Source organism: Mytilus galloprovincialis, chromosome 4, assembly GCF_965363235.1.
Source record: "Mytilus galloprovincialis chromosome 4, xbMytGall1.hap1.1, whole genome shotgun sequence".
NCBI classification, from domain to species: Eukaryota; Metazoa; Mollusca; class Bivalvia; order Mytilida; family Mytilidae; genus Mytilus; species Mytilus galloprovincialis.
In genome coordinates, this window is record NC_134841.1 from 50568667 (window position 1) to 50595932 (window position 27266).

Below are 27266 nucleotides of genomic sequence, written 5' to 3' on the forward strand. Positions count from 1 at the left end.
CGCAGATGGAAAATGATTACTCCATAATATCGGGAGATTGTGTAAGAATATGCAAAGTGGGCTTAGCAAGGTGAATTTTAAGGTAAAATGTACAACTCGGAAAAGTGATCAAACCCTTGATGCTTGGTTAAAATTTATAAAGTGTGTGAGTCCCTTATTCCACGTCAGCATCCATATAGCAACACATGGTTCTATTCGATTCAGCGTACAATCGGAAGTAATAAACTCGTTGTCTTTCTATTTAAGGAATTATTTATGTCTGGCGGTATTTCCGTGAATGACCGCAATATTTCAAATCATCCAGAAAATGTTACGTTTTAATGCAGGATTCCACTGTAAAGCTAAGGAGTGGTAAACATTCGCTTGAAACTTTGCGCTAGAAAATGTTAGCCGCCATCCTTAAACATGAATATAAAGCAGAAGAATGAATTGTCCATTGCTAAGACTTTTGAAAATGAAAGCGAACACAAAGAAAATAATGACAATACCATGACAATTAGTTTGCCAAGATCTTTTTTTTTTAAGGAATGACTGTCATATTTTTTCTGTCTATGAAGAAATAACATAAAAAATGTGGTGCACACTGAATAACCCGCGTAGCTTAAATAAATATAATGATGCATACATAAAAGAGAAAAATAAGTGATAATTGCACGCTGTTCCAATCATGATCTGCATGTCCTGATCGACGAAACAATTTTTGCATTTAGACAAACTTTGTCGAAATGAAGATGTCAAAACACAATACACATTTTATAAGAGAAGTAATGATATCTCAAAGAGAATTATATTTGTGTGTCCTGCATCAACATCCAAATTAATCTAATTGACTGATACGTCCGATAGTTCCCAATACTTTTATCTTTTTAAACATTTGTATGTTGTTCGTACATGACTGATTCAGCTGGGTCGCGTTTTGTATGCCTGAACTTTAGTCAACCCATATTGAGGCCATCAATATGTATAACTATTTACGTACAGTTATTAAAAGTTTCAGCGTCAACAATAATTGGCAGGAAAATACTCAGGAAATTTCCCTAAATTATAGAGCTAATCTAACGATTAATGAGATAATGAAATAAAAAAAATCATATTATAGTACACAATTAAAGCGCACAGAGAAGGGAAGAGAACGATTAGTGATATCCTGGAAATCCTCTAGACTTACTTACACAATTGTTCTACATATTTTTTTGTATTAGATATCTGAAATACAAGATTTGTAATAATGAATAACCAGGAATTGTTAAATTGTTAAATAATTACATTCGTGTGATCCTTACTGTTGTCCGATCAGTAAGTTAATATATTTCGAATACAGATTAGTATATAAAGCATAATCTGACCAGAATATACATATGATTAAATCTGTCTTTATATTTGAATGTTAATCATATTAGAATAACCAGAAACTTTTAAGTGTTCTTCAGTGACGATTTTATGACCATAGATACATATCATTTATTAATTGCGTTAGTTTTATAGAGTTCATTCAGATGCTAAGAAAATATAACTGATTAGCGGTGTAACAATTAAAGTTCTGGTAATGTCTATTACAGAAATAATATCAAAATTACTTTATTAGGCCTTTTAAACATTTTTTGCTTCGAGCGTCACTGATGAGTCTTTTGTAGATCAAACGCGCGTCTGGCGTAAATATATAACATTTTAATCCTGGTATCTATGATGAGTTTATTTAGCCTTTTAACATCTCTTCTTTAAAAGAGAAAACCCTGTTTTTGAAAATTAACTTAAAAAAAAATAAAAGGCGTCGCTCCAATTTACATAGCTGTAATAAAAACAATAAAGCATAACGCATACAGTCAATTTTTGTTATATTCTTGATAAAGCATCATCATTGTTCTTTGATGCTTCGGACAATAAAAGCACTTCACCCCGTGTTCAAATTCTCTGAACCTCGAACGCTTGTCGTACCAAGCCTTGATCTTTTCTTGAACAATTTCTGGCATAGCTGTCAAACGATTACTTATAGTAATAACATGTTCAATCACTGAACGGTGTTTCTCATCCTCTCCAGTAAATAATCAATCCACGAAGTTTGGCCATCTGACCACTCACACACACGCCAACCATACAGCAACGCAAATGGCGAACAGCCTGTTTCTTCATGCGGAACTTCACGATACGCGAATAACCCATAAGAAACCAATTCATCCCATTCCTCGACATATTCCGTGCACAACTTCTTTAGCACGGACTTCAATGTACCATTAAACCGATTGCATCTCCCATCATTGCTTTCGTGTGTATCATCGTCAGATTCGATCTCATCTTCGGCGGTCTGGCTTGTGCTCTAGTTACAATAAATGCGTTACTAGTTCGCTCTAGTATATCCATTCCCAAAAGTGCTTCGGCGGCCAATTTCGGCACAAGTCCAACTTAAGTAATACCTCTCTAATACGGTGTGTCTATGTTAACCACAGCAAGTTTAGCACAAATAGGTTATCCAATAGCAGTTTGTAGAGTTATATTTTTTTCCCAGTAAAATGTTAATACTATCCACAAGATCTTCAGGAATAAATGTCATGTCGGTACCAGTGTCTTTCACAAAGCTTACTTACATCCCGTTTACTTCTCCTGAAACACAAATAAGTCTATGCTCAACAAGCGGTTTAACTAAATAAGATGCAATATTTCTTGTGTTCTTGTCTTTTTTTCACAATCACGTGCATGATGTTCAATAGCTTTACTTTTGAAACAACGGTTATTGTCAGTTCTATTTTCATCATTTTGTACATTGTCATTCTTTGTCGGTACAATGTAGTCTTCTGCTGCCTCTAATACAGACGTGCTACTTTTATTTCTTCTTACCCATTGCACTTGAACTGTTGATAGAGCCTTCAGAAAAGAATTCTCTTGTAAACTTTTCATCGGATCTTTGTCTTTGGTACATTGGTTGATATTTTGTATAATTTGCGTCATCAAAGCTCTGTAAGTTTAATTGTCAGCTTTTGTTTTATTAACTAATTCAACAATACATTCATGGAGTCTCTTTCCACATCGATCGATTAGCGCATGTTTGAGATCATTGTACGCAGTGGGCGCTTATGAAGAAACATGTTTTGCTTCACCTGTCAACAATGTTCTTAACTGTAAAATCTTAATGTCATTAGACCAATTTGCCTGAACACTTACTGCATTAAATTCAGATATAAATGTTAAGATGTCGTCGAGTTTCGGATAAAACGGTTTCAATTTTACTTTAAATGGTATTGACTGATACTTGTCAGTATAAGGATGGTTTTCTCCCTGTAAAAGAATTCTTTTTCTTTCTATTTCTATTTCGATTTCTAATTTTTCTTTTTTTAATTTCGATTTTTTTCACGTTCAATGGCAATCTTTTCCCTTTCAATATCTAATTCATGTTTATTTGTCTTTCTTGATGCTTTTTTCGGCGGCGGAGTTTTCGGTCTTTGAAAAAATACGTCCTCAACTGGCACGTCGCTTTCATCTCCATGTTCTGTTACACCTTAATATTAATAAAAAAAAAAAAAAAGACAACATCTAGTTCATATGTACAATATTTATATATTGCAAACATGTAAGGGACGACATCAAAAGATCGATGTAGGATAAAAAAAACTTAAATCGAATAGTTTGGGGGTGGGGGGTCAACATTGCTGCAAGTTTTGTTAATCTGAAATCGATTTTACATATATCCATATAGGTAAATCAATTTTTCCCAAATTAAGTTAAGAAGGGGGGTAGGGGGGTCAGCGAAAAAACTATGTGAATTAAGTTTTTTTATCCTACATTGAACTTTTGATGTCGTCCCTAACCAGCTTTTCACATCGAGCAACAACCTTAAGGAACTGACCAGAATGTACATTAAATCTGTCTTTATCTTTGCATGTTAAACATATTAGAATAACCAGAAACTTTAAGTGTTCTTCAGTGGCGACTTTATGACCATAGATAAATAGCACTAGTTGCGATAGTTCTATAGAGTTCATTCAGATGCTAAGAAAATATAATTGTTTAACGGTGTCACAGTTAAAGTTCGTGCAATTTCTATAACACAAATAATATCAAAATTAGCCTTTAACAATCAACTAAACCTAAATGATATCGGCATTAATGGATACATTTATGGTTTTGATGTTATATTTGTTATTCTCGTAGGATTTTGTTAATGCTTAGTCCGTTTCTGTGTGTGTTACATTTTAATCTTATGTCGTTGTTCTCCTCTTATATTCAATGCGTTTCCCTCAGTTTTAGTTTGTTACCCCGATTTTGTTTTTTGTCCATGGATTAATGAGTTTTGAACAGCGGTATACCACTGTTGCCTTTATTTATGTAGCAACAATTAAAATTTTAACCGAAATATATAGTATACGACTTCATGATACTGTGTCCTAGGCTATTTTATAGTAATATAATTTTCGCCTCCGACTAGTGTACCGTAATTGTATTTGCAAATATAAGTCAATTAAGGACATCGTAATTGAACGAGCAGAACTTTCTACACCATTAAAAGATGCTCACGTCAATTAACCAGCGAATGATTGATACACAAGATTATATAATGGAAAGTTAAATTAATTCGCTGCAGCTAGTGTATTGAAACTTGTAGTTTGATATTTTTTTCTATTGATCTACCGGTAATACATCTTGCTTGGTAAGTCTAACATATTCAAAATCTAGTCTGATTGGTCAATAATTCATTATCTAGCACTTCAGCTTATTTATTGGACGAACCAATTTCTGTAGAAAAAGGATAAAACGTTATCTCTAATTGTACATACTTATAGAGCAGAAATGTTTTGTAGTTGAGTGATGGCATTTTAGGGTGATAATGCTACCGCGTTATAATTAATTGATAGTTGTTGAACAATATCATAAAGGAATCAAAGGATCATTTATAAGGTCAATAAATTGTAAGTATTAACTAAAAGTTTCTTTTTTAAAAATTCTATTTTAGCATCAAACTCGATTGGTGTTTATCTCATCTGCAGCGTTGACAATGTCATTAACTTTAACATATCCTTTTAAGCTCTTTTGGATTTTTCATCTGTCGAAATGTGTTTTAGATATCCCTGTGTCACTTTAATTCAAATTGATGTTCGATCTGATGAAAAGTCAGAAGAATTATTATTTTTTGTCGTACAAATGAATTGAATGTATTTTATTCTTTAATTTGTTGTAGACGTGTAAAACAAATTGGATTAATATTTTAACCACATGTGTCACGAAGTGTATATTGTTTCATTTGCTTTATGTAAAACAAAAAGAAACATTGTACTTTATGCAGAATAAGTAGTCGACAGTTTTTGCTTTTTTTTAATTCTAATCTATCGCGTTGAATACAACAAGAGACATGTAGATAAAACAAATATTGAAATAATGATTTAATGAGAATGCAAAACAATTGTATTTTAACTAATGAAGTGATTTTAAGTATAATTCATTTTATATGTTAAATATCGCTGCATCATTTCTGAAACTATCTTTTATTGCATATTCGTTATGAAGCAAAGTTGTGACTGTACACAAACATTTTTGTTCCAAAAGTCCTATAACATATCAGACAAACGATTGCCTACGCAACCTAACATCACTTTTTGTCGGCTAAGATTCTGAGAAAAGAAATCTTTCGGGTGGCCAAAGAAGACAGCTCTTCATATTTTGATTTTTAGTAATGATAAACTCAAATAACTAGAATCAAAATGTCACAGCGTTTCTGAAACCAAGAAACTAATCCAATTCCCACTTGTCGTATATGAAGCAATGCTTTCCATACATTGTCTGATCAAACATCTCGTTAAGAGTGTTTAATGTATATTATCTTATAATATTGTATTTTCTGTATATTTGGTTGCTTATACGTTAAAATCATAAGAAACGAGTGACCGGTGAAAAATAATGTTCTTCCAATTTTTGAACCAATGCATACAAACATCATAAACTTAGTCTTCTGTGCAAGAATTTATCATTTTTTTCGTGTAAATTTCGTATAATCGTGTATTTTTTTTTCAATCGGTCAGTGTTGTTGTGAAAATATGGCAGGTAATTAAAGTTCGTGTTTTGAAGCTGAAGTTTAACGATTGTCACCTGTTTGTCAACAATCGACAAAAAAATCAACAAAAAGCATGGAAATTGAGCACGTGTTTTAACTTGTTAATTCAGATAATAGTTTATTTTAAGGACATACATGCGTATTGTGATCACTGGATTTTTACGAGATGGGTCACACTGAGGTCACTTTGCATACGGAAAATATGTCGGGGGAATTGCTAAATTTAGAATAAAGTAAACTTCTTCTAAATATGAATAAATTAAAGAATTTTCTTCAGAAAAAAGTATATGTACATAAGTTTATAATGAAAACTATCCATTGAGTTATAAAAAAAACATATGCATTATTTTTTTTTTATTTGAGGTTTCTTATGACTTTAAGAAAATCGAAGTACATTCTAGCAAGGTCGTACATTACTAAGTCAACTTGATTTCGTTTAAAGAGTTGAAGATAATCTTTCTTTGTATACATTTAAGAGCTATAAAAAATCAAGAGAGAAAATTTTACCGCCAAAATTCAAATGGCTAATAACTTGTAAACAAGCACATTGACCTATATATTTTCAATTTTGGTTCCTTTATTAGTCTCCTATCAATATATACTAGTTTTATGAACGCTATTTATTTTGAAACTGAGTAGCGAACTTCTTTAACTTCCTCAAAATATAATTTTACCATTAGATAAACTAAATCTGGTTTTAAGTTTATACCGTGATAATTCATTGTTCCAAAAGGACGAACGGATTATTCACAAGTTTTTCAACTTAGTTTCGTCTTCTCCAAACTAGTTGCGGTTAATGAAGGGTTGTCATTTGCTTCAAGAAAGAAAAACACGCAACAAACTAATTTGAAATTATACAAAAAATCATAGATGACAACAACCATCTGAAAAATGACCAAACTAACAATATACGTATAAAATGCGGCATGTCCAATACTGACTAGTTTTCCGAATATCCAATGATCGTGTTAGATAAACCGCAGTACAGTTACAAATTACAAATTTAATGACATACCTTCCAAACTTGATCGCATGACAACATTGTAAACTTATTTACTAAAAATTAACCTACTTTTGTCGTAGGTTTCTAAAAGAAAAAACGTATGTATTTTTGGGTTAAATTTTATCCGTTTTTACATTTTATACAATAGATATTTCCATATTCAACATCTTGGAAAACTAGTTACAAACAATCCCTCCCTTTCCAGCTATAGTTCTTCAATGCTTGGTAGTATCTCTACAATGAATTTTATCGATTATAAGGTCATAGAAAATGATGTTGGGAAAAATAATGATGAAGACAAATAACTTGAAACTGAGTTATCATTTAATGTTATCATTTTCCATTAAATTAAGCAAACGAAGTCAACAGCAGGATTTAGGATTTTCGTAAAGTTAGTTTGTTATATTTCTATTCGGAAATAATTCCTGACCTACCTCAATTTTCTAGCAGATGTAAATAAGCTACAGGATGAGGCCGATACTTCATAAATGTATCAATTTGGCTTGGGAAAACATTTAAGTTCAAGAAAAGTCCCAACAATTGATCCATTCATCCATTTTTTCAGATTAGAAAATTAATCTGTTCGGACATTCTATATTAATGATACGTGATAAATGCTATATTTACATGAAAACGTGATGGTCATCTTTCACTCCAACTTCTAGAGCTATGTTTAGTTTCAAAGTAAGGTGAATTTATATAAGGTTTCAAATTGAGCTTAAATTGTATATGTTTTTTTTAAGTGAGATGAATTTGTTTATTTTAAAAGTATGAAGCATTCGAAGCAATTGTTTATTTTATTATGAAGTATGATGCTCCTGACAACTGAAATAAACAGGGCGAAACTGCTACATCATTACAATAAAAGAATAAGATAATCATGCTTGTTGTTCGATTAAATCCCAGACAATAAAAATCTTTGTTTTACTGACAATTAATGGCTAGTATAGTATATTATCATTCAAGGAATAGTGTCACATTATAATGAACTGTCAACAAAATAAAAAAATAAAAAAAAATAAGTGCCTTATTGTATTTTTAATCTTCATAAAACCAATTAGTTCAATTTATTTTAGTAAAAAAGGTTGAAAATAAAAGTAACTTTCCAACTTAATATTTTTGGGGACTTTTTATCTATAAATTACCAGTACAGACTACATATCATTATGAATATAAATGAAAGGAACAATAAGAACTGAAAATCATATGTTTACTCCTGAATCGTATATTTATTAGTTTTATCTTGATTTCTAAAACAGTTTGTATTGTTCTATGCATATTGTTTTGTGGCGGAACTAAAGATACTATACACATTATGCAAATATTATACCAACACAAAATAAAGGTGTGTGTGTGTGTGTTTTGTAAATAGTATGAATTAAAGTGAATCGGAAAAGAGACATAGTCAAGATGTAAGAGCACATGCCAGGGATTTAGATGTGGTTGAATCATAAAAGCAGCTGTAAACACAACATATGGGTATGGGCTATGCTTATTGTTTAATGCCGTACGGTGAACTTTATTTGTTAATGTCTGTGTCATTTAGTTGCCTGTGGAGAATTGTCTCATTGGCAATCACACCACATCTTCTTTTGTTGAGCCTTCGACTTTTGTCGAAAAAGCGAGACATATATATGTAGCGATCCAACATTCCGTCGTCTTCGCCGTTGTCGTCGGCGGCGTCAACAAATATTTACTCTGTGGTTAACGTTTTTGAAATTCTAATAACTTTCTTAAACTAACCTGGATTTATACCAACCCTGGACAGAAGCTTGTTAATGATCATAAGATAGTATCCAGAAGTAAATTTTTTTGTAAAAATAAAATTCTCGTTTTTCTGTATTTATCTAAGACCCCGTTCACACTAGGACATTTTTATCGATTTAAACTAGACCGGTTCACTTTAGATCGGTTTAAGGGCTAATGTGAACGCATTGAATCGATCTTCAATCGGTCCAAACTAAAACACCAAAAGAGGTAGTTTAGTTTGAATCGATCTAAAGTAAACCGATCTTACTTTAGATGTGAACGCAGAGATCGGTTTAAACTAGTACGATTGAATCGAAAATAACGTATGCGCATGTATAGCGACAAACTATCTCAGAGGTTCGTTGTTTAACCCATATTTCTCTGTTAAAAGACCTTTAAAACAAACTGTAAACATGTTGTCTTCGCCATAGCATAGATTTGCGAAATCTGTGTCTTCTTTTCAAGTGTTGATTTTTTTTCTTTGCAGAAACCGCAGTATTTCCGGCGTCGTATTGTAACTTCGTTGCTACAGTTATTTTTTTTCAAAATTAAAGAAAACTGCAATAACACCAGTATCAAAATTTTAAATTGTGATTCAAGAGAAACAATAACTTTATCCAATTTTTTTTCCAAGTGTGTGTATCAGTGTAACAGCACATGAATTTGATAAATCAGTTCTATTTATACACAGTGTTTACAGTTTTACGGGCAAAAAGGTTAGATCGATTGCGTTTTTAATTGTAGTGTGAACGCAGTGGTTCATATTAGACCGATAGAGATCGATATGATTAAAGATAATGTGAACGCTAACTGGTTTTATTTAGATCGATTCAAATTAGATCGATAAAAAAAAATGCTAGTGTGAACAGGGTCTTAGACCCCGTTCACACTAGGACATTTTTATCGATTTAAACTAGACCGGTTCACTTTAGATCGATTTAAGGGCCAATGTGAACGCTTTGAATCGATCTTCAGTCGGTCTAAACTAAAACACCAAAAGAGGTAGTTTAGTTTGAATCGATCTAAAGTAAACCGATCTTACTTTAAATGTGAACGCAGGGATCGGTTTAAACTAGTACGATTGAATCGAAAATAACGTATGCGCATGTACAGCGCCAAAACTATCTCAGAGGTTCGTTGTTTAACCCATATTTCTCTGTTTACAGACATTTAAAACAAAGAGAAAAAAATTTGTCTTCGCCATCGCATAGATTTGCGAAATCTCTGTCTTCTTTTATTATGATGATTTTTTTTTCTTTTTAGGAACCGCAATACTTTGTCGTGTTATAACTTTGTTGCTACAGTTTTTTTTTCAAAATTAAAAAAAAACGGTTATAACACCTGTACCAAAATGTTAACTTCTGATTCAGGAGAAACAATAACTTTTTATCCATTTTTTTCAAGTGTGTGTGTCAGAGTATCAATAGATGAATTTAATAAATCTGTTCTATTTATACACAATGTTTACAGTTTTACGGGTAAAAAGGTTAGATCGATTGCGTTTTTAATTGTAGTGTGATCGCAGTGGATCGGTTTAGACCGGTAGAAATCGTTATGATTAAAGATAATGTGAACGCTAACTGGTTTTATTTAGATCGATTCAAATTAGATCGATAAAAAAATGCTAGTGTGAACGGGGTCTTATAAATAAACTTACCTTTTCTGCTAGGAAACATTACATTCACTCTCTGGTTAAAGTTTGAACTATCCTGGATATCTACCAAACTTTAACAGAAGCTTGTTTATGATCATAAAATAGTATCCAGAAGTAAATTTTGTAAAAATAAAATTCTGATTATTCCGTATCTTACTCATGAATGGACTTAGTTTTTCTGCCAGAAAACATTAATTTACAAAGTTTTTAAAACTTTAATAACTTTCTTAAACTATCATGAATTTGTACCAAACTTGGACAAAAGCTTATTTATGTCAAAAGCTAGTATCTAGATGGAAATTTTGTTAAAATTTGTACCTGTTTATTCGTATGGACAGTTAAATAAGACATGACTTGTGCAATGCCAAAAACGAAAGTATCGACAGGCTGTACACTATTTACATCATAAAACGTAGAAATTGCACCATGTCTGTGCGTATTGCATCTAGCAGTTTTATCAAACGTTTTAAACAAAATCTGAAACTTGCAATAACTGTATAATTGATTAGACAAACTACCATGTACATAGACACAGTGATATATTCTCACATAAGTTCTAGAAAGGTATTCTAAATTGATGTCATTCGAAATCTTTTTTTTTTGTCATCATTTCGAACGCGTCATCGTCCGAGTTCATTGGTATCGGTGTCATACGGGCTGAGTTAGTTTATCGTTATGGTGTTTCGATAATTTGTGGAATATTTAGATGTTGTAATGCATGGGAACAGTGAAAAGTGTATTACAATTGGTTTTTCAAATCCCATTGCATTACTTTAGATTCAGATAATCAGTCTTTGAAACAGTGATAAGCGTTTTTCTATTTGTCAAGGAAATAGAAAAAAAATCATTATTCACAACTATTCTTGCTGCCGTAAGTTCCCTTTCCCTTACTCCAGACATTCTTCCGGCTCTTTTAAATTCAAATTAACTATGATTGTTTTCGTATCAATGTTTAGACGAAGTAAAGTATAGCATGAAATGCTTTCTTGGTATAAAGGAAGCCAAATAATAAGAATATTCCGTATATGATTTTTATTCTGTATGGTATCATCAGTGAAAGGGATGTTGTTTTTCGATAAATTGGCAATTAAAGACTCCAGAAATATTTCGGTTGAATGATTTAATTAAAATAATTGGAATTTTTTCATTAGAAGAAATATAATTGAAAACTTATGAAGAGTTAAAAATCGACTCAAAATAAATGTAGAAAAATCTTTGTATTGAAAATGAAATGCCAGCAACAATATTTGCTATGGCAGTCATGTAATTATTCTCTGAAAACACCATCTTATTAAAAAGGAAGGCAAGATACCAAAGGAAAATTCAAAGAAGCAAAAAAGAGAGTATTTTTTTCGCCAATTTGATAAGAACGGACTACAGCTTGAAACGTAATGAATCATACGTACCTTTGAGAATATGAAAATCTACTCGCCAATCTTCTTGAAATTTTGTATCAATTCGCAGAATTTAAGATGATAAAGATATGTATTACATTGGTTGCAATGAATTACATGGATTTCCCAGTGAAATAAAAACCGATAATTTCACATATATTCACATATCTCTGACGTGCGATGGGGACGCTGAAGTGCGATGGTCACGCTGATGTGCGATTGTCAATGCCTAAGTACGATGGTCCCTTCGCTGAAGTGCGATGGTTTGGCTTGACGTTTGAATATTTTGACGTTTTCAAATAAAACAGAATACAGAATAAAACAGGGATTCGCAGGCAGGAGAATCAGATTTGTTGATAAAAGTTAAATGCAAGTAGATGAAAGTTGCTTACGATCAAGTAAAGGATAATTAAAGTAACTAACGATTCTAGTCTCGAACAGTTTTCAGCAATACAGGTGGATATTGCAAAAAACGTTTAAAACTATGTTAGGCGTCAAACCATGAGGAACATGGCGACAAAAGATAAACTTGGTTTGCAGATGAGCTTACCCGTGTTCGCTGCAAAAATTTCGTACGACAAATGAAATGTCTTGAGCTTAACATTAATTTTAACTCCTCTTCAAGTATGCTTCACACGATTTTGTGTGGACAATTTATTAAAAAAAAAATTTACTTAATAATATAAGCAATGTTTTTGCTATATCAAGTTGATACAATGTTCTTTAATTCCGAGATAAATCCTAATTTGTAAGAACACCGTCACTCTAACCTTATTTTATTGTATATTTAGTTTTCTACAACATGTAAGGCCGAAAATAACCGGACTGGTGCCTATACGTGTATTATCCTCGGCGGCGAATTAGCTTATTTATAAACAATGGTGGAAAACATTACAATTGCTATTTATTTTATATAGATCTACACTCTGAATCTTTTTTTTAAAATCTTCTACACCATATTTTCTGACTCCATATTAATCGGAGAATTGGCAAATTACAAATTAGATTAAAACGAATTAAGATTGTAAAGTCTTTGGTTGGAACTAAACAGAAATTAAGAGATATTTCAAATGCGAGGCTTACAGCTACTTTTGTAAATTTTTAATGAAATTGTAATTTCATTGAAACATTTTTTTTAACTAAATGTCACAGGCAAACAGACCATCGCACTTCAGCGTAGTTATCAACAAGTTAGCGTCATAATGTCATCATCGCACTTCAGCGTGTTACCACGCACTTCAACGAAGACCATCGCACTTCAGCGTGACCATCGCGGTTCGGAGTACCATCGCACCTCCGAGTCCTACATCTCTGAATCTATATAAATATATATATATATATATCTGAAATAAAAATGGTGATTTCACTCTCTGACATCATACAACTATAGGCGTTGTCAAGACGTTGGATCAAAACATAACGTGGGATCAAAACAAATTGTGAAGGCGTAGAAAAAAAAACAGTTTCTTAAACCTTCTTCTTTTATTTAATAAAAAGCCATTTTCCAATGCAATAAAAAGAATAATGAATCAAAGAATTCATGCTAACTCATGACCGAACAACATTGATAATTAACTCTCGGCTACGCGTATTGTTGTTCTGTCATTTATTGAATATTTTTCTCTATTTTAATTCTTCGATTAGTTATTCTATAAGTATTACCCTGTGTCGTCTAGATAATTCATTCATTTCGACAACGTAATGTAAAATTAAGAGACCTTCTAAACAAACTAAATTACCGATTACCATCGTATGTATACTCTTATAGTAAGCTTATTTTTGAACACTCCAGTATTTAGTAAAAATAACACAATTAAAGACAAAGATGAAATGTATGTATATAAAAATACTTTTATGAATAAGAATTCGAAAACGTCAACCATCCTGCGTCGCAATTAAACACTCACCATTAATTCGTGTAAATGAATGCAATATAGTCTGTTCAAAAGTTACCCATCCCCCAAAATAAATGAAAATAACAATAAACAATAATTTAATTTTGGATATAACATGTCTTCTGAATGGCTGACAGTGTTTTGTCTATCATCTCAGAAACATCATTTTGTCATGTGACCGTGACGTCATCAAAGTTTTGTCACGATTTACTCCAGTTTACCACGTTTCAATGGAATTCAGAATTAAATTATAAGCAATGACTGTAGTACTTTTTTTCTGTCTATTCGAAATAACATAAAACATGTGGTGCACACTTTAAATTAACCATCTACACCGATTGTTCAGTGTGCACCACACATTTGTTGTTATTTCTTCATAGACGAAAATATATTAAAGTCATTTTTTAAATGAAAAATCAAACAACTAATGCACCGGCAAATCTTCGAACAGAAATAATGTAAACCATTTTCTGTTGAATAAATTATTTCAACTTAGAAAAGTTATCCTCTTGTGCACTATTAAAATAAGCTAAGTTAACGACAAAGTTGAGAGAAAAGTAAATTAACACAAATACCGAACTCCAATGAAAATTAAAAACAGAAACACCCTTATCACATAGCAAAATCAAAAGCCCAAACACATCAAACGACTGGAAAACAACTGTCTTATTCCTAGCTTTGTGTCGGTAATTCTTCGAGTAGAAAATTGTCGATTGAACCTGGTTTTATGGCTAGCTAAGCCTCTCACTTCAATGACAGTCGTATAAAATTCCATTATATTGACAACATTGTCACGGTGAACAAAACAAACAGAAACCCACTTCATTTGAACATTGGCGAATAGTTGTCTCATTGGCAACCTTTTCACGTCTCTTAATTTTCATATTAAACAATGAAAAACAAAACTAGATATCCTGTAAGGTTTCCAACAGAAATAGTTTATACCCTTTACCAGTGCAGAAGTATGAAGTTCTTTTCAGATTCTGTCTTTAATACCTCTTTCTATTTGAAATGCATTTGGTAGTCCTTACCTTTACTAAAAGAAATGTATGCACACAATATGTTTTATCTGTTTTTTTTTTTTTTGTATATTTTAACATCAAATTGCATGCAGATACGTACGAATATTGAACCTGCGCTAATTGAAAATTTCAATATTTTATCTGCTAATTCCCAAGCCCAGATTTACAATTGATTTCTTTTAAGACGGAAAACACCAGCGTTGACAGACAGACTGACAGACTGACATATTGTGGTTTAATTTGATTGGAAAAAGATATTAAATCATCAGTCCAACTAAACCGAAAAACAAGGTTCATTACAACAATAATATTAGAATGTCTATGTTCGTTTAATCCCCTTTCCAATAAAAAAGAGGAAAACTACAATCAAATTACCAACTGCGTTTTATAAATCTTGTCCAATTAGAACCATATCTGTGTAAGTTTTGTTAATTGAAATATATATCTATGATATAGGTGTAACACCACTAATTCAGGCCCGGCCAGAAAGCACATACCAGAAAGTAGTACATATTTAACACAAAATAGTTCCTACGCATGAGTGTAACATTCAAAATATGTAGGATATTTAGGTATTTTGAAAATCAAATGAAAGCTGAAGGACTAGTGATCATTGTAGAACACTTTTGGACTTTTAATTTTAAATATTAAAAAAACTGCACCAAATTTTAAAAAGAGGGTAAATTTTGTCTGTTTGTCAGTTCTGAAGTACCTGTATATTGGTTATTCTCATCGGATTTTGTCTAATGCTTAGTCTGTTGCTGTGTGTGTTACATTTTAATGTTGTGTCGTTGTTCCCCTCTAATATTTAATGCGCTTCCCTCAGTTTTAGTTTGTTACCCCGATTTTGTTTTTTGTCCATAGATTTATGAGTTTTGAACAGCGGTATACCACTGTTGCCTTTATTTGGTACATCCCGAGTTCCGGGAACCAGTTCTTTCTTATATGCCATTAAAGGTATGCTGATTTTTTTCAGTACAAGACACCATTAAGTGTTGCTTTGAAATGCAATGATTGCCACTTTATTTGAACTTAAAATAAAAGAGGTGTGCCTGCTTGAAATGGAGGAATTTAACATAGAAAGTAATGGGACCATGAATTAGTGGTGTACTTCCTATACGGAACATTTTGAAGAAAGCCAATTCACAGTAACGTATATTCAAAGTTCTCTGCTTCTTATCCTTCATCTAGTATACTGAATGAAAAACATTTTTCCTCTTTGAAAAAAAAACTTCAATTTATGATGTCGAACTGGAGTAATTGACAATGGAAGACAGAATGAAGCATTTTAGATATCGTAAAACATACAATTTTTTTTCTAACATACATTATTGGTTTAAATTTGTAATTAATTATCATGTGCGTCTTTGTTGAGCCAATTTTCCTTTATAAATGCTAATTTTCTGGTTCTATTTGTTTGCATATTCGGCGAGTGTTTGATCTGAATACCACACCTATATAGGCTTATATTGCAAAAAGCCGATTAGATCAATAAACTCATCATAGATAAAACACAGAAAATGCAATAAAATTGTCAGTTTTATCTCCGTAAAAAAGTTTAATAAAAAAAAACGGTCGTTCACGTCCACAAATTGGAAAAAAATAAACGTAAAAGTTAAGGCGTTTATTGGAATATTTTTCCTATAACACGTGTATATGTTTCAGAAATTAAGAAACACATAGAATTATCTCTGTAGTAAAAAGATGTTATGTTGAAGTGGAAATGTTAAGATGACATAAATCTAGATTTTAAAGTGTCCAATATTAATTATACGATACAATTTACCTATTAGCAGAAAAGACATAACGGTAACTATGTATGATTTGAAGACTTTTAAGATAAATCTGTAATGTTAAAGGGGCACAAGCTGTTTAATTCATATTCACTGATTTGACTCAAATTCTCATTTTTTTCATTTATAGCTATGGAAAACATTTATCCATAATATAAAAATTCTAAAATAAATCATTTACAGGCTCGAGAATATGTAAGTTCGTTTCGTGTTTATTTTAGTATAGATACCATTTAATTAACTCTCGAGTTGACCTCCGGAGACCTCCAGTGGTCATATAAGCGATATAAACAGAAATTAGATATAAATAGAAACGATCTCGTGCATTTAGATTTTTCTAGGTCTGTTTTATTTCATATTATAGATTAATATATATGTTTATCATCGTTTTTACCTGTATAAGAATTATATTTTGTTGATAGAATCAGTCAATCATATGATGAACCTTTTTCACTTTCAAGTTGACATTCTTTCCCTTTAAAGGCCTCAAAAAAATGCATGCGCTATCCATCTCTAGCTAAATGGTTTAATTGGAGTTCACATGAATACGGATTCTATGAGGTCGAATTATTTACTTGCACGTAAAAAATTTATCATCAATTTTTCTTAGTTAATTTAGACAAATTGAACTAAACCAGCCGCTAAAAGCGATTTAACATACATGTATCATTATTTCACTCTCATTAATGATTGAGCAAAAATAAAATCAATATTTTATATTTTTTAAACATCTCGTAGTAAGTGTCCCTTTAAACAAAGAGACTTATAAACAATTTAATTACCATTCCCTCGAAACCATTCCTGTTTCCCTTTGATTTCATCAAGTTTCCGGTTAGGTGTTTTTCTTAATTTTTTTGTAATTGGTAGTTAATTTAGTATAATTTCTTTTTCCCGTATGTTTTCATATATAATGGATTTAATTTGGTATGCTTGGTTGTTCTTTTTTGTTTGAATTCGTGAAAAGCATTGTTTTTTTGTAACCTATATAATTTTATGTATTTTATGAAGATTGAGCGAGTTGTCAATGTTAGTGCAACAGTAATTCATTAAAAATAACAGGACAATAAGATAAAAGAAATAAAATGTCATCGAACAGTTAATCTGTTACCGGTTGATAATTTTATGTCAGTTATTAGTTTTTCACTAATTCTAATATGACGTGCTTCTTTAACTTTATGAATAAACCCATGCGCTAAATTCAATAAATTTGTTTATTTTAGCCCTCACTTTCGTTTAGGCAAAAATAATCACGAATATATTGCCTACCCATGTTCAAACTAAAAAAAAAAGTATAGCTTGCATCAATTATATCTTAATTTTGTCTTAACCAAGTTGATTTACCAGAGTTTCTAGGTCACTTTTTTCAAAGTATTTTTTACTTTTTGTCATATTTAAGTATTTGTGTATGCTATATTTTTCTCCACTTTCATGCAAATCCATAGTTGGGTCTAAATTATTTTCTTAAAAGTATAAACTAAATGTTTGTTTTCTGTCTCTGCACTTCAATAAATTACAACATCATCAATGATAAAAAGTGGTAACATCCCTATTTATGCATTATTGATGTATCATATTAACGGATATTATATTCTGTCAAACATAAACAGCAGTAGAAGTACACTCTTCATTACAATGAACGAAAAGCTATCAATATAAATGTCCAAATCAAACAAAACAATCCGTTTTTCTATATGTATAATGTTATCGAAATCATTCACTGAAATTTTCAATACCAAGTAGCCTTGTACATGAGGAACTTCGTCAATGGTCGTTTCCGTTTATATATTAATGTTATTTGGCGATTACAAACGTGGTATAAAATGCATATAATTTTAGCGACGTGCTGTGACGGTGTCCACAGTGTCAGATACTAGTTGGATGGTCAAATATACAAAACTAGTATATTCATGTATCGATATAAGTTATTATATACAATAAAAGAGGGACGAAAGATACAAAAGGGACAGTCAAACTCATAAATCTAAAACAAACTGACAACGCCATGGCTAAAAATAAAAAAAGACAAACAAACAACAGCACACATGACACAACATAGAAAACTAAAGAATAAACAACACGAACCCCACCAAAAAACTAGGGGTGATCTCAGGTGCTCCGGAAGGGTAAGCAGATCCTGCTCCACATTTGACACTCGTCGTGTTGCTTATGTGATAACAAATCCGGTAAATAGTCTAATTCGGTAGGTCACATTCATGAAAGGGAAGGGGATTGTAGTTACCACGAAAGGAACATATCCGATAACATTTGTGAAACGGTTATTCCATAACGGTCAACCAACTCGTGATGGCGTCCGTAAAATCTACGAAGGGATGATTTCAACTTCACCATTTGGAACTCTTGGCTTCCTTGTGAGCAGCAACCCTCTATCAAGAAAATCATGATACGAAATGCAAGCACGGGAATATCGTATCAATTGGGAGATATATACCCCATATGCAGGTGCTGCTGGGATGTTGCAACTTAGAAATGGAAAGTTCACAATTGGAAAGCTGAAATCATCTCTTTTGTCGTAAAGTTTTGTTTTCAGCCGGCTCTCATTGTCAATTTCTAGATGTAAGTCAAGATATGGGGCCGACTTAACTGTATCTGTAGTATCCTTTATCTCTAGCTCGATGGGACAGATGCGTTCCACATAGTCACCAAATTTTGAATTATTTAGTGAAAGAACATCATCTATATAGCTGAAAGTAGAGTTAAAGGATATTGCTAACTTCTTATCTTTCTTCCTAAGAAGTTCCTGCATGAAGTCAGCCTCATAATAATAAAGAAACAAGTCGGCAAGTAGAGGGGCACAGTTTGTTCCCATTGGAATGCCGACAGTCTGTTGAAAAAAACGTCCTCCGAACGTAACAAATATGTTGTCAATCAAGAAATCAAGCATCTTGATAATATCAGTTTCAGAGATTTTTTGTTTGAATCAGAGTGACCCTTTATAAATGTTAATAATGTAATGTTTTGTGAAAATAGATATTGTAAATGTTATGAAATAGCCTTCTTATTATAAGTATCAACTAAAGGTCTTGCCTACGTTTTGCCGAATAAACAATTGTGATTATACATGTGAACGTGTAAAATCATACGGTGCATAATATGTATTTTTGTTTTGTCACACAATGTTGTCAATATAATGGAATTGTATGCGACTTTAAAAAAAGTGAGAGATTTAGCTAGCTATAAAACCAGGTGTGTATCCACCATGATTTCCTGCAATAGATACGAACATGCTACCATGAGACCGCCGCGGCGATTAACGATTATGACCTCCTCATAAAAAAATACAACAGTTATTTCGAAGATGACTCCTCAAACAATGACAAACTATGATGTTTTGTAATATGCATCATACATTGTTACTTGGTGGTCTTGTCGAAATGTCAGTACTGGAGGATGCCATACGCTTAGCCGCTATTTATTCGGTATTTGCGTTAGTGAGACCACATGCAACCATGGTAAAACTACGTCTTATGCATAGCTTTAAATTAAACTTGTCAACATAATTCTATGTAGAAAAACACAAATATTTATTGTTAATTTTTCTTCTCCTGTCACTTAACTGATTTCAATTTCATTACGCATTGTAATAGAATACTTTCTTTCAAAATGCACGTTAAATTTCCTAAAGAAATTGCATTGAACATTGAGACCTAGCTTCGTAAGTAATTAACGACAATTTTATGTTGTCGTGTTGCTTTATTCCAATTTAAACGAATATTCCAACAGAGTCCCATTATGTCTTATGCAATCAGATTTCTTCAGAAAAGAAGACATCTTAACACGAAGTATTGGTGATTAAGGGAAATCATCAAGTTGCTAGAGGATTACATCGGAAATACTTAGGAGAAGTCATTGCAATTAGAAAAAAAGGCTTTGGACATTTCGTAAAACAATATTTGGAAATATAATATTGCATTTTTTTTTCATTCTAATGTACCATAAAGGTATTTTTATTCAATCCCTTCCTAAATATAGTTGGTCAGTTCTATGTTCCTTGTGAATTTGAACCGAAAAGAAAGAATGGGATCGTCCATTACTGTATCGATGTCCTTAATTACTTATGTCCTTACAAACAACGGTAGAATGATGGGATTTCCAAGTTATCCATAAATTCTAAATTATTAGCACCAATTTTCTCAGCAAAAATAGCCGGGCTTCAACGTTATTGGGAAACTCCCTATTATAGAGGAGGTGTTTATCAGATGTGAAATATTGACAATATGATATAATATCGAACAAAACCAAATAAAGAGGGAATATTTGATAGGGCAATGAAAAATGAAATGTGAAAAAGTTGTAAGGCAACGATTGTTATATTTTCCGCTATTGTTTTGGTGTTACGCTGAGCAAGTCTTGTTATCTCGTCGGTCATTTCTCATGAGGATGTGTTTTATTATCTCATCGGTCATTTCTCATGAGTATGTATTTTATTATTTCATCGGTCATTTCTCATAAGTATGTGTTTTATTATCTCATTGGTTATTTCTCATGAGTATGTGTTTTTGATGTTTTAAATAATCTCAGAAGAAACGTATTTCGTTCCAATGTTAGCTTAATTGATGGGAACATTGGATATAGAAAAAAAATCATGGCTTTTCCTTTATTGGAAGTAACTACTGTGACTATTGGAAGCTTAACCTGTAAACAACATACATGTGTTTTGTAGAGACCATTCTGGCTTTGAAATGAAGTACTATGTACACAATGAATTCAGAACTTAAACGTTTTATGCAAATCCTTACGGTGTTGCGGATGAGTACTTATATTTAAGTTTATGGTGTTGATAACAAAACGTGTTTCATGAATTTTATTTTCACATACGTGTACATTTACATATGACATATTTAGAATATCGATTTAAAACGGAAGGCAAATTTGGAAGGACAAGGAAGAATTCAAAGTTCAAAATACAAGTGGTGAAATACTACCCTCATTATGAACAATTGCTAGACAATGCAAAAGAAGATTAATCATTGAAGAACACAATAAAGCAGTTAACATGTTTATTTTTCTATTTTCCTGTTTTATTTCTGATGTGCAATATTTCACAATTCATAATATGAAAACATTAATTGCAATTCTCAATTGCAGAGTTCTATTCATCTTCCTTTCGACGATTGCTATCATTCATTCAACCGATATTACCCTTCACAATAAACAAAGTTGTTTTCATAAACAAAATTAATAACTCGGTCAAGACTTTTGATACTGTGTTATGTAAATATGGCATTGGCAGAAATATGAATAAAACATATATATATATTGAAGAATTTCTGAAAGTTTTATTGAAATCCCTCCCTGAATTCGCAGGCGGTAATGTAAGTGGATGTGGAAAAGCTAAGTGGATGTTAAACCTTGAAAATTTGAATAAATAAATCTGATAAAAATATATTAGGAGGTTTACAAACAATTGGTGTATTAAGAAATTCTGTATGATTAAAACGTAATGAAACCAAGTATACTGATTAATCTTTTCATTTCTGTATACTTCAAAGGTCACTTGCATGGATATATACACACACACACACACACACACACATTTCTATAATTTGCTGTGACACTTAAAACTGGGTATAAAAACATAATCTGTAATTGGTAAATTTCACTCTGAAATGTTGTCAAAAGTAAAATCACAAAAATACTGAACTTAGAGGAAAATCAATTCGGAAAGTCCATAATCACATGGCAAATTCAAATAACAAAACGCATAAAAAACGAATGGACAAGAACTGTCATATTCCTGACTTTGTAAAGGCATTTTTCAAATGTAGAAAATGGTGGATTAAACCTGGTGTTCTAGCGCTAACCCTCTCACTTTGATGACAGTCTCATCAAATTCCGTTATATTTACATTGATGCATTACCTAAACAGACACAATAAATAAAATAGTTGTTCCAAAGTTTTAAGACTCGAGCGTTTCAAGAAATTTAAGAACTTATAACTTAAATTAATTTCACACGTTTCTATTAACCCATTTTGATAGCCTTGTGACCAATACTGTATGGTATGCCATATGTAGTTTATAAGTTTTGACAAATAATTTATATTAAACGCAATGTGGTAAATTTGTGGAATTCATTTTAGAAATCAAATACAAATCAATCAAACAGATAATAGCTTAATATAAGGAGTACCATTATCATCATTAATTAACGTTTGACAAAACCGTTTATTGTCATAATATCTCTCGGGGAATATATTGTTCATTCTCATATTATGCACACCATGTTCTCGATATAAACCAAAATGACTAGCGGCAGATGTAACATTATATACAAATATTCAGTATTGGAAAGAATAAAAAGGACTTGTTTACTATTTTTGAAAGTCAAATTTTATTTACCATAATCAAGATATTTTGTAACCCAATGGCATCGTAAAGCTGTTTATAATGTTTGTCATATCTGTTGATGTCGAGTATTCAGTATTCGTTAATTTATAAAAGAGCACAAAGATATTGCTGCTTTATAACTTTATTTTTATAACATTAACCACACAGTTCAATCATATATAAAATTCAACAAGAATGAACGTCATTTGAATTTTGTGAAATATAATCTTTGACATTATGACAGGTTGATACATTATTTTGAAATCTATTACATGTATTTATCATCACATACCTATGCTTTGGATTCACTAAATCTACAAAGTGTTATTTTCGTATGCTATCGAAAATATGCAAAATAGAAATACATTTAATTTCTTTTGTTTATGTTGACATTGAAGTCATAGTGTTTAATAACATGAAAAACAACATCAACATTTCCGTATTTTAGTTAACGATTTCAACAAATATTTTTGTTTTGATTACGAAAAAAAAACCCCAAATTGTACAATTGACTCGGCTTGTGAACTCTATTAATTGTGCTGTGAAATTAATATCATGCGTTCAATCCCGGTTCCTGAAATTTTGCGTAATTGCATATTAAATGTGAAGGTTTTTATCTTAATTTGGGGAGGAAAATGATAATTGCTACTCATTCTGATCTATATTTAAACGTTTTAATGAATGATTTCTACGTCACTCAGTGATATGTGAATGTCATTAAAATATATACACTTCTATCTGCCTATGACGATAAAAAGCTTGAATGTTCATGATAAATGGATTATATAAATATTATATAGTATAAGAAGTATTCATTTATCATTATTTCAGTTTTTTCTGTCTGACAGCATAATATTTATTCATTAAAACAAAATTGCGGACAATGTGTCTTGTCAAATATATTGAAAAAATCTCTTGACTAACTACTGTCATATGCATCATCTGAGATCAAATTGTAGAAATAAAATGCAAATTGAACTGTATATTCGATTACATTATTTCAGTTATTGTTTGAAAAAAAATACAATCGCTTTAAACGACATTTAAAAAAAAACATCCTTAATGATATTTAGCTTACATAACTCAGTTTCCAGTTGCTAAATGAATTATTTTTTAATTTAAAAAAAGGTTTATCAAACTTGGAACGTCTACTCTTTGAATCATCTTACCTCTCATATCCGCATCATGCCGGTCGATATGTAAAGCCCAGATACATTCTTTCCATTAAACATCATGGTCTTTAAATGTTTTCCTTTCTCTTGCCCAGTTGTTCCATCCTTGAGTCGTTCTTTCTTAGAACATGGCCAATCCATCTCAAATGATATATGATATAATCACTAAATTCATTTGTTATATCTCTGAATTGAAAGTTTTCATTTGATATGATGCTGGACCATCTATTCTCAGAATTTGTTTCAGACATTTATTTGTTCAATTCAATTTAATTTTGTCTAGTTCCGTTGTTTTCCAGGTTTCACATTCATACAGTAGTATATATAACCAAATTGTTAAATGAAAGGGGGACGAAAGATATCAGAGGGAGAGTCAAACTCATAGATAGAAAATAAACTGACAACGCCATCGCTAAAAATAAAAAGACAAACAGACAAATAATAGTACAAAGACACAACATAGAACACTAAAGACTAAATTGACCTTTGTTTTGAAAAGCAACGCTGATTGATCTAAATATTTTTTTTATTACCTACTGAACTGGCCTTTGGTTTTCCTGAACCTGTTTTATATATCATTGTCACCCCCACCTTTTATTGTTACTTTTCCACTTAGGAAAGTGAAGGTAATTTTTGTTTAACTTCACCGTGTTGTTATTAGTGATGTTCATTAGCATCAGGTTTGCCTTGGACGTATTTATCTCCAACCCAATCTTGAATTTCGCTTGTTTTCAGTTTTATATGTTGGACTTTTGGAAGGTAGTAGTGCAAGGTAATTTGCAAAATCAAGGTCCCCAAATATGGTGGTACATTTCCATCTTAATCCTGTTTCTTTTTCGTTTTTTGTTTCATGACATGGTTAATATATAACAGAAAAAAAGCCAGACATTACACAACCTTCATTTCCCCCGGTTTTAACTTTGATGGGCTCGTTTGTAATAATATATCTATGATGAGTTTATTTACAACCACTGACTGGGTCGATGGTTTTCATCACGAGGGTATCACCAGCCAAGTAGTCAACTTCTGTGTTAACATGATATATCATTGATATTGTCATAATTATAAATGAACTGTTTACAAAAAAAAGTTTTTTAAACAAAAACTATGGCTTTTCTGTTTCAGGAATATATTATCTTTGCTTTATTTGGCAAAACTTGTAGGAACTTTTGTTCCATAATGCCCCTCAACTTCGTACTTTATTTGGCCTTTTCAACTTTTTTTTTATTTGAGTGTCACTGATAAGTATTTAGTAGACAAAACACACGTCTGTCGCAAATACAAATTATCAATCCTGTTCTATATGATGAGTTTATTTGCAACCACTGGGTAGATGCCACTGCTGGTGGAGATTTTTTCCCCCGAGGGTATCATCCACCCAGTCGTCAGAAATTTTGTGTAGACATGAATTATCATTGATGGTCATAATTATAAATTAACTGTTTACAAAACTTTATATTTTTTTTAAATACTAAGACTCTTCTATCTCCGGAATAGATAATCTTAGCTGTATTTGAAAAAAAAACTTTAAGAAACTCTTGGCTCTGAATGCTCTCTATCTTCATACTTTATTTGGCCTTTTTAACTTATTTTGATTCGAGTGTCACTGATAGGTCTATTGTAGACGAAACGCGCGTCTGGCGCAAATACAAATTTTCAATCCTGGTATCTGTTATGATAAAATTGAGAATGGAAATGGGGAATGTGCAAAAGAGACAACAACCCGACCATAGAGCAGACAACAGCAGAAGGTCACCAACAGGTCTTCAATGCAACGAGAAATTCTCGCACCCGGAGGCGTCCCTCATTGAGTTTATTTAATATCGCTCATAAGCTTTCCTTGTGGATGGAATCAAGTATATAGAGTTGATGTATATAGGAACGTTCCATTCGCTTTACACAAATTTACGACTACGTTTACAATTTGATAGGTCAAATAATCATGACTTTCATGATCCTCCTTGACTTAGTTGATCATGGAAAAATAAATACACGTTTTCTTCTTTGAACAAATTACGTAAATCAGTAATAGTCAAATTAGTGATTCTTAAAATACTAGTAAATTTCCTAATCATCAGTTTGAAATATGCAATGATTATGTTTTAAAGACAAAACAATTGTAGTTGTTACGATATCGGTTTTGTCAGCAATATTTTACATAGTAGTTTTGATTGTCGAATAAAGAACAATGTAAAATTATCCAACACGATTAATTCGACAAACTGAAATTCAATATGAAAATATTTATAGAAATGTGATATTACCGATGTCATAAAAGAATCAGCGGGAAACAATTTGCTTTAACATCAGACAAAGAGAAAAACAACGCAATCTCCCAACATTCAATTAAAAATAATATACATTATCCCAGAACAACAAATGGATTTTGCTCTCTGTCGGAAATGGCATTAAAATGAACACTTCATCAGACACTACAACGATAAGTGGATTTTCCTGATATTTCAGAACGACTAGCAAGCTTCTACCAGTAACACACACCTGGGTCTGAACTATCTGTCATTCATTATCAGTGTTGACTGTATAGTTAAATATTATTAATTCGTATATTTTAACAAATTTGATTCGTTTAGGGATAGTCACATGTTAAACTATATTTTCGAAGGTAGAGAGAAAACGGCGGATAGCAAAAAGCATATTGACCGGCAAAAAGCATATTGCACGGTTATTTTTAGAATATCTAAAAACCGATATACTTTGTGACGTCATGTAATTATGAATTTCAGGATATTGTTTAACGTTTTGAAACAAATGATATCTGTGATCGATTATTTGACGAAAAAAATCTTCACATACATAAGATGTCCAAAAAAAAAAGTAAATGAAATAACAACTACTAATATGTTGTTATTGTCAAGGAGACAATGTAATATCTATAAAGTTCCAACAAACCTAAATGACGATTTTGATATAAACATGGTCGGAAATTAATAATATAACAAATATAGCCTTTGTATGAGGTCAATACAGGATATATCGACCCAAAGAAGTATATCGACCTCGGACTTCGTCCTCAGTCAATATACGTCTTTCAGGTCAATATATCCTTGTATCGACCTCATACAAAGGCTATATTTGTATAATATCAGTTTGGTTGACTAAAAACAGTTATTAACTTGCAGTAGACTCAACAGATCAAGTACTTATTGACAGTAAACCACTTTATTTTACACAACAGTAGA

At 31.7% G+C, this 27266-nt stretch overlaps 1 protein-coding gene across 1 annotated transcript in view; it reads left to right on the top strand.

Moving 5' to 3' along the window:
* Window positions 1-4822: 4822 nt before the first annotated feature.
* LOC143070651 (alpha-2A adrenergic receptor-like) overlaps window positions 4823-27266 on the top strand; it is a 50601-nt gene continuing 28157 nt past the window's right edge. Inside the window, exon 1 of the mRNA XM_076244869.1 lies at window positions 4823-4898. The gene's annotated coding sequence lies outside the window, so the exon portion shown is untranslated. The remainder of the gene's footprint in view (window positions 4899-27266) is intronic.